Here is a 10,802-nt window from a genome sequence, read left to right as displayed (position 1 = left end):
AAAAAGTATAAATTTAAATAATTAAAAGTGATATATCAAAGAAGTTAACAGTGATTTGTTAAGTGCCGTAAGTACTTCTTTCCAGTTAATCATAGTTTGATTAGAAATATCACTTTTAAGCATCAATAACATATTCTCATCAATAATTGTAGTTACAAATTAACCAAAAAACTAGTTGTACTCTTATCGTTATTCAGCTAATTTGGTAATTACCAGCCGATCAACTAGTTTTAAAATAAACAGAGTCGGACTTTATTTGATTTAATCTATATATAAAATAAAGTCCTGTTAAAATTGCATATAGAGGATTCATCATGTCCGTAACATCAGATGGAAGTTTCAATGTAATTAACTCTGTACCACAACATACCAGCACAGTTAAATCCTACTCAAAAGTTTTAAGCCAACATACATATCCTAGTCCTGAACAAGCGATTGTTTTCTCTTCAAAGGATGGATTACGCCTACAGGACTACCTCATACCACTAGGAGCACTTATACAGCCCAAAAACATCGTATTTTCTTCAAGGCTGTCCAATAATCGAGTATGCATGTATCTAGCGAGCAAAGAAATTGTGGATAACTTTATGCAGGTATATGATGGTATAATACTAATAAATGATGAACCAGTTCAAGCTAGAAAATATATTACTCCAGCGGATAGGTTAGTTCTATCGAATGTATGCCCCTCAATTCCCCATGATATTCTCATTCACGAATTAGAAAACCTAGGTCTCAAGCCAATGTCATCAATGACCTTTCTTCGTATTAGCTCTACCTTACCGGAATTCAATCATATTTACAGTTTTAGAAGACAAATTTTTATCAACCCTGTTATAAATCCTTTACCAGAATCTTTTTTGATTAATTACGATAACAAATCTTATTGAATTTTCTTATCGCAAGATAATCAGTTTCGATGCTTTAACTGCAAACAGCAAGGACATAATGCTAATAATTGTAAAAATCCCACAAACTCTCAACAAACACCCACACCTCAAACTATTTCAACATCGTTAAATACTCCTTCACAAATGGACACCATACAAAAACTTCCCAATCAGCAATCTACTTCCTTAACAAACAGTACAAATCCTGAACATGTCGAACCAAAAGCATCCTCAGTTACCAATACCATTACATCTCCAGAAAATAACAGCGCTATATCACTAGATATTACTCAACAGACAAGCCGTAAGCGTGACGTAGATGAAATTCTATCACCTTCACCAACATATACACCAGCTCTGTCAGAAAAAGATAAACAAAGAGAAATAAATTTTAGGAAACCTACACAAAAACCCAACAAAAAACCCAAGAAAAGTCCTGATACTGATCTAAAAACAATAATAAATGAACATTCACCACCATATATCCTTAATCACGACCAATTTATAGATCTGTTAGAAAACGCACCAGGTTCTCCAAATATTATCACCACTATAACTAATTATACACATGATTTTACTGGATTACTAGGAATGATTAGTAACTTATATGCTCACATAACAGATAGATCTCTTAAAATCAAATGTACCAAACTTAGAAAAAAAATCACAAAACACCTAAATGACGAACTTTCTTCTACCGACAACGAAAATGACATTTTACTTGAAACAGACCCAGAGTCTTAATAAAATTAAAACTTTTTATAACTAGAAAGTAAAAATGGCGTCGTTTAATTCAATTATTCAGTGGAATATAAACGGATACTATAATAACTTACCAATGTTAAAAATTCTACAATCAGAGTATCTACCAGATATTATTTGTCTTCAAGAAACGAATCTTAAGAGCAACCAAGAGTCTTGTTTACATAATTATCAAAGTTTTTCAAAAAATAGAGTAAACCAAAGAATAGCAAGCGGTGGAGTGACAATTCTTGTAAATAACAAATTAACCGCAAGTAGGTTACCCCTACAAACACATTTAGAAGCTGTAGCTATTTCTCTAGAAGGGACCACAAAAATAAATATTTGCACGATTTACTTACCCCCAGGACAACCAATTGATAAACAGGACCTTTTTAACCTCGTGAAACAAATACCTTCTCCGCGTATTTTAACAGGTGATTTTAATGCTTACAACAGTATTTGGGGCTCTACATATGACGACAAAAGAGGACTTATTATTGAGGAATTAATAGATCGGTATAACTTATCACTGTTGAATGATGGACGCCCTACAAGATTCAATATACAAACAGGCGAATCAACGCCCTTGGACTTAACGATAGCGGATAATAACTTCTCTGCATTAATGACATGGAACAGATTAGACTACACTTATAACAGTGACCATTACCCAATAATAATCACCAATAACTTGTTCAAGCCCAAAAATGGAAAGCACGCCCCTAGGTGGAAAACGAAGGAAGCAAATTGGACATTATTTGAAGATATCATAGAAAAACATGTCACAAACTGTAAAATATCCAACAGTATTGACACAGACATCGAAACCTTCTTCAGCATCATATTAAAAGCAGCCGAGGAAACCATTAAGAAAACTGCACCTATTACAAAACATAAACCAGTCCCTTGGTGGAATGAACAATGTAAGACATCGATCGAAGCTTCCAAAAAAGCCTTTAACAAATACAAAAGACATAAAACACTTAACAATAAAATAGAATTTCAAAAACTTAAAGCTAAAGCTCAGTTTATAGTAAAAACTTCAAAAAGAAATTCGTGGGCTCAATTTGTGTCCAGTATAAACAGTAGGACCCCTATGTCTGAAATGTGGAAGAATGTCAAAAAAATATCTGGAATACCGGCTTATAACAAAATCACTCAACTAAAGAAAGATAATAAAATAATCACAGATGACCTAGAAATAGCAGAAGAATTTGCTAATACGTATAAAAATAGATCTAATACAAGCAATTATAATAATAATTTTATCAACTTTAAACAGAACGAAGAATGCAATGTAATTATACCGTTTGTAGATGACACAGATGCTTTAAACACCAAATTTAATATAAATGAATACAAAGATGCATTAAACTCATTTAAAGAGACTAGTGAGGGTCCAGATAACATCCCAATGGTTTTTCTTAAGCATTTACCTGAGAATGCACACAATCATCTTCTTAACATATTTAATATTATTTGGACAGAACAGAAATTTCCAACAGCATGGAGAGATTCTATTATAATACCTATATTAAAACCAAAATGTCCCAAAACAGATCCTGAGTCTTATAGACCAATTTCGCTAACATGTACTGCATGCAAACTGTTAGAAAAAATGGTCAACCGTCGTCTCCTCTGGACACTTGAAGATCGAAATATTATTATTCCAGAACAAAGTGGTTTCCGACAAAATAGATCAACTCTAGACAATATTATAGACCTAGAAAGCAGTGTACATGAAGCCTTCTCCCTTAATCAAAAATGTATTGGAATATTCTTCGACATTGAAAGAGCCTTTGATACAGCTTGGCGCCACCATATCATCAGATTACTGTACGATTTAGAAATCAAAGGACATTGCCTTGCATTTATAAAAAACTTCTTATATAAAAGATATATCCAAGTTAGAGTAAATGGTAATTTGTCGTCAAAAGTGGAATTGGAAAATGGAATTCCTCAGGGATCTGTTATAAGTCCTACGCTATTTATAATTGCCATAAATGATGTTCTACGAAATTTAAAACTTCCACTTAAAAGCCGCTTATATGCTGACGATCCCGTAATATTTGGTCAAAGCAAAAACTTAAACAACCTCTCACAACTTGCACAGGGTTTCTTGTTAGATATTGACAAATGGTCGAAGGAAACTGGATTTATCTTTTCAACAACTAAAACTAAATATATAGTATTTTCTAAAAACAAAGTCAGTACACCAATCTCATTATATCTATACAACCAATCGCTACAACAAAAAGATTTCGCTAAAATTGCTAGGAGTTACTTTTGACAGAAAGTTGAATTGGAAAGAACATATCAATAATCTAGCATGTAAATGTTACAGAAGATTAAATTTACTAAAAATTCTAGCACACAAGAATTGGGGTTCAGACAGGAGTACATTGCTAATTATATACAGAACTATGATACGATCACAGCTAGACTACGCGGCTATAGCTTACGACTCAGCATCGAAGTCAGTACTTAAAAAGCTCGATACTATTCATAACACAGCACTCAAAATATGCCTGGGAGCCTTTTGTACAACACCGATTGAAAGTTTACTTTGCGAAGCAAATGAATTGTCGTTAAATGATAGAAGAGCTAACCTTAGTCTAACAGATGCAACAAAAATTAAAGATAATGCAAAAAATCCTGTCTATAGAAATACTTTTACTGATAATTACCCAAACCTTAATGCAAATCACCGTTCTAATAAACCTTTCCATAAAAGAATAAAAGACCATTTGCATCTGTTTGATATTGTCATACCTGAATGTCTTCCATACACATATGATCATAATCCACCTTGGGTTCAAAACATACCATCATGTAACTTAGAACTTACGTCATTTGATAAAAACTCCACTTATCCTGATCTAATTATTTCCCATTTTAGAAAAATCATTAGTCGTTATAAAAATCATACCCAGATATACACTGATGGTTCAAAATCATCCGAAGGTGTGGGAGCGTCTGTAGTAACTCCAGAGAAGGTTCTTAAATTCAAACTACCTAATGTTAGTACTATCTATACAGCTGAAATGTATGCTCTCTATCGCGCCATAGAACTAATCAATCTGACAACAAACTCCAAATATATTATTTTAACAGACTCACTTAGTGCCATACAAAGCATCCGACAACTGTATCCAAAAAACCCGCTTTTAAAAAAAATTAAAACAGTCCTTCTTCAGGCTTATATCAATCATAATGAGATAAATTTCATCTGGATCCCATCCCATATAGGAATAAAAGGCAACGAAACTGCTGACCATAGTGCGAAAGACGCGATAGTGAGTGACGTTTCCGAGATCGTAAACACATTAGTATCAACGGATATAAAAGCTTATATAAAAAAATCAATCTTAAGTGCGTGGAAAAATAAATGGAATGTGGCGAATTCAAAATTAAAACAAGTGAAACCCAGCATAGAGGCATGGAATGTGTTACCTAAGTCAAGAAGCCAAGAAATAATAGTAACGCGCCTCAGACTCGGACATACTAGGTTAACGCATGATTACTTAATTAAAAAGTGCGAACCGCCGCGATGTGAAACGTGTAATACGATACTAACAATAATGCACCTACTATGTGAATGTCCCCTCTACAATCAACAACGAAGCAATAACAAGATACCAGGAACACTTATAGAAGCTCTAGGTGCAGACTGTAACTTTAACAATACTCTGAATTTCTTGAAAGACATTAATAAGTACCACAATATTTAATAAACCAAATTGTATTGAAGTAATTGTACCTAATGTAATCCACTAATTTTTCGCTAATGGCCATTTGGTCGATGCGATTTTCTAAATAAAAAAAAAAAATGTGTGTAACTCTGTGATACACTACAGGTTGTGAATAATAAACTGATAATATATAAATAAAAATTTATACCTTTTTACACTATCCTTATTAAGATTACCTCAGAAGTTATGTTATGAATTATATATTATTATATTATAGTCGTTATTAACCGTGATATCCATCAAAACTGTTATGTAAAAACTCTAAAAACTATGTAAAACGATAACTAGGTACATATTTAAAGTTTTTACATATTTATTAATATTAAATTATGAAGGAACATTTTCTAAATAAATAGTTGGTTTTAAAAGTTTAACACAAACATTTAGTCCAGGATATACCGGTAAGCTAAAGTGTGGAAAACGCCTGGGTCTACTGGAGCAGGCGTGACTCCTGGGCCACATAAACGCTGTCCTCGTTGGACAAAGGTTTCCCTCAGACTGGAAAACATCGAAAATAATACTCTTGCTTAAAGAAGAGGAAAAAATCGACCTATTTGCCTCCTTAATATTTGTATTTGTAAGCTGTTTGAGAGAATGCTGAACAGGAGAATCGATGAAGCAATTGAAGCAAGTTTCGTAAGAATGTAAGCACGATTGATGCCGTATTGGGAGTTTACCGAGCGTTAAATATAAAGGCCCGCGACCAAAAATAAGAGCGGTTGAGGATAGAAACTTTTCTGGCTACTTAAGGAACCTGGTCTCGGACTATCTATCCAAGAGTAGGATCCTGGTTGAGAAGGGTGACAAGCCTGTTACATGGAGCTACCGCATACAGGACTGTTTCTGCGGCAGAATTGTAAGTCATCACTAGCTGCATGCCCTCTCATATCTTGGCATGCGAGAGGACCCGTTTATTTCGTCGTGCTTATAAAACTGGTGTGACTGAGAGTATAAAACGTAAAGAGAGAGACACATCCATACGGATGTGGTAAGCCGAATGGAAGGCAACTGTGGATGTGACACACTGGACCAAGTCACTTATTCTGAACGTAAAGACGTGGCTCGAATGTGGACACCGGCGTTTAGATTACTTTCTGTCGTAGGTTCTCACGAGCCACGGTTGTTTCCGCTTATTCCTCTTCAGGTTCAAGAAAGCGGCTACAAACAAATGCCCTTACTGCGGTTTGATCATCACTGTGTCACATACACTGTTGGAATGTACAAGATGGAGTATGGATAGATTAGAATTGGAGAAAAGGAATGGTGCTCGTTTTGATTCCGTGAGTGATATAATTGCGAGGGTGTATGAGGATGAAGATGCGTGGGCATAACCCATGCATTCACTAGATGTTGTTGAGGCTGTTGTAGTCACAAAAAAAAGTTTGTGGTGTTAAGTCCAGCCGTGAAGCGATATTTAATGGGACGTAAGGCGGATGTAGTACCGAAGATGCATTAAAGCTTTAAGTGGGTAGGTTCTTGTCCCGGCGAAATTGCGGTTGAGCGTGTCACATGTAGTGGGCACAAAAGCCATCTCAGCGGCGGTGTTGAAATCCCACATACCAGACATAAGACCTGCTATCTTACGAAGATTTCCCAATCATCTCATGAAATATGAAAAAAAAAAAAGGATAAAGGATGTCTGAGTATAATTTACCCTTTTAAATAGGTCGTTACTACTTTTAGTTATTTTACTTCTACGTACCATTTTAGTGAATTTCGCAAGTCTCTCATAACCAAAGATTTTGTTTTTTTTTTGTTTAAAAAAAAATTCTACTTTTTGTATTAGGATGCCTCAATAACAATGAGATATGGATAACAGTGAGATATTGATAATTTATGCAAGGTGATAAAATACACTAAAATGTTTGAAGCTGACACAGCGTTTGAAGATTTGCCGAGAACTCCTGAGGTCGACGACCATGTTCTGGTAGAAGCTAAAAAATACAAAAGCAAAATCTGTTTACTATAATTTTGGAAAGTTACTTTCTTACACAACACAGACCAATGAGGCGAAGGTAACTTTTATGAGGAAGAGTCTAAAAGTTGAGTAGAAATTTTATTTTATCGCAATTACAGATATTGCCACAATTTCAATGAAGGATATTGAGAGGATATTACTAAAGCCAATTAACTACGGCTATACAAAACACAAAATTCGTTTTTCTCTTTCGAGTTAATTTTTAATTTGATGAATATATGTTACCACTGTTAACAGTAGACCCAGGCGTTTTCCACACTTTAGCTTACCGGTATATCCTGGACTAAATGTCTGTGTTAAACTTTTAAAGCCAACTATTTATTTAGAAAATGTTCCTTCATAATTAAATATTAATAAATATGTAAAAACTTTAAATATGTACCTAGTTATCGTTTTACATAGTTTTTAGAGTTTTTACATAACAATTTTGATGGATATCACGGTTATTAACGATTATAATATAATAATATATAATTCATAACATAACTTCTGAGGTAATCTTAATAAGAATACTGTAAAAAGGTATAAATTTTTATTTATATATTATCAGTTTATTATTCACAACCTGTAGTGTATCACAGAGTTACACACAACATTGAATATATCTATTCTCACAAAATTGTAAATTTGGGCTGTGCTAAATTTTCGAGATAAATACATCTCGGAATGTTCACTTTGGTTTATTTCGTCTTGTGCCCCAAGCTCTTTAGTTTTGGTAGTATGGTTGATTAGACATTTAGTGTTTTATACGAGGGATACTAGGCTTACTTTAAGGGTATGAAAATTGATAAATTATTAAATTAATGTATATAATAAAATTTTTTATATAAATAATCCTTCTTTTTTATCGTCATATGCTATGTTAAAATGTCTTGTGTAATATTATATATATTTTTAGATAAGGTTAACAATATAATTGTAACAAATTTTCTACTGAAAGTTTGTAAATAATTGATTTGTAAACCTCACATATTGTTTTTATTTGAATTTTTTTGTGCCTTTTTTTGACTAATTTATTTTAAATTATAAGTAATAATCTATATGCCGGCGGTATTGTTATAATAATATAACAATACCGTCCAATCGCCAGTGACTCAAAAAGAACTATAAAGAAACTCATACGAAATTACTTGTATAATCATTGGAACCAATCCACTACATTTTTAAATCAAATAGATCAGACGATTGAGAATTTCATTATCCCCGGTATACCTAGAAATGAGATGGTTGTTGCTAGAGGAATGCGTATCGGTCATACTAGACTTACACATGGTTACCTAATGAATTCTTCACAGCCAATCTGCACCTATTGCCAATACCCACTAAGTGTTATACACATCCTTGTGGACTGTCCTCATTATACTAAACGACGTCAGGAACTGGAAATAAAAGGCGACATCACAGATATATTATCAAACAAGATCCAAGTCATCACAGCGATCCAGTTCCTGAATCTAGAAAACTTGCTAAATAAAATATAACTATTATATATAATATGTAATTGTATCTAATATATAATTGTATCCACTGCACCTCATGCTAATGGCCAAAGCTCTCACAAGCACGTTAAATTAAAGAAAAAAAAATAAAGAAGCTGTAGTTGTATGATCCTGTCTCTCTATAGATATATTAGTTTCATTTCAAATTATTGCGTAACTAACGCACCATAAAACATGAAAAAATGCCTTAGTTCCGTTTTTAAACAAATAATCATTTTATGGTTCAGAAAATAGTTTGCAGGAACGGAATTTAGACGAGCACGGTATAATAATGGACCTACAGCGTTTGAATTCATATACTTTATTAAAATGCCGGTTTAAATATATATATATATATATATATATATATATATATATATATATATATCTTCTTCTTCTTAACATGCCATACACCAAAGTGCGTAGGCGACTATCTCATTACTAGAATTCTGTTCTTGGCGGCGTGACACAGCTCGCCTGTATTGTGTATTCCTGTCCATTCTTTAATATTCCTTAACCAGGATAATTGTTTGCGGCCGGCTCCTCTCCTACCTTCGATCTTCCCTTGTAGGATTAACTGTGGTATTTCATATTTTGCTCCTCTCAATATGTGCCCAAGGTTACCAATCTTGCGTTTTTTAATTAATTCAAAGAGTTCTCTTTCCACGCCGGCTGTGGATCTTCCAGTGTTAAACGTATTGTTATGAGGCTAATGAAACCTCTTTTGTCGAAAAGTTACTGTTTGACTGCAGACAACTTTTATACATCCCTGAACTAACTGACCCTTTATTAGCAGTTTGCACAGATACGTCCGATACCATTAGAATGCAAAAAAAAGTGTCTACCATCAGAAATGAAGAATAAACCTAAGACAAATGAAGTTGTTGCGTTTCAAAAAGAAAGGCAATAGTTATGATATGGAAGGATAAACAGGAGGTTTGTGAGTTGTCAACGCTGCATAATACCGAACTGGTTATGAAATAAAGGCGACGAAAGGAAATAAGAAACCTAGGATTGTTCAAGACAACAACAATACTACGGGTGGCGTCGACTGAGTCGATCAACATCTTGCTGATTACCCTATAACAAGGAAGCGTGCAAATGGGTATTACAAAAAAAAATATTCTACCACCTTCTCGAACATGCTGAGTAAAATGTTTTTGTGCTATACAAGAACAACGGAGGGCTAGGAACACATCTAGAATTTCAAATTTATTTGATAACGCAACTGATTGAGGTTTGCTACATAGATAAAAGTGTTTCAAGAAGAAAACCTTCAACGCTTTCAAACCCACTTAAATTTACCGGTCGACATTTCCCAGAAGTTGTTCCTGTCATAGGGAAAAAAGCTCATCCAACTATAGTGTGTGTTGTATGCAGTAAGGCAAAGGATGTATCCGGAAAGTAGTTAAGATGCGAGTCAAGGTAAAACTGTTCTGATTGCAATGTGGGACTGTGTGACGCCCTTCTTCAAGACGTATTATACGGCAAATACCTTTTAGTTTCTTTTGGTTAATAAAAACTTCTGTTGTCTAGTTTGCTGAAAATGGCTTTTAGATAAAAAACGAACATACAATAAAATCTTTTGCATGCAAGTTTTATTTATCCAACCAAAAACCCGTCAATGAGATATTTGGGATAGTTAGTATACTTATCCTTAACCGGTAAAAGAAATAAAAAACAAAGCTAAATAACATTGTATAACATTTTTGAATTCTGCAAGGAGTAAAGTGCATTAATAAAAAAAATGGGTTTTTTGGGACTGTTTTTGGAAAATAAATGGTTCGTTAAGAGGTTAAACTTGGTTTTTTAGTTTTTTTAACGTATAAATTTATACTGTCTCATTGTTACAGGTAACACTGAGAAATGACAGCTTGATATTCTATGTCAAATATAAGTACAACAAACAGAACTCTTTTCAAATTTGATTTTTTTGTAATCAATACACATAAAAGTACAA

This window comes from Diabrotica undecimpunctata, chromosome 5, assembly GCF_040954645.1.
Source record: "Diabrotica undecimpunctata isolate CICGRU chromosome 5, icDiaUnde3, whole genome shotgun sequence".
NCBI lineage: Eukaryota > Metazoa > Arthropoda > Insecta > Coleoptera > Chrysomelidae > Diabrotica > Diabrotica undecimpunctata.
The sequence above is the reverse complement of the archived record's forward strand: the minus strand, read 5'-3'. Positions refer to the sequence as shown.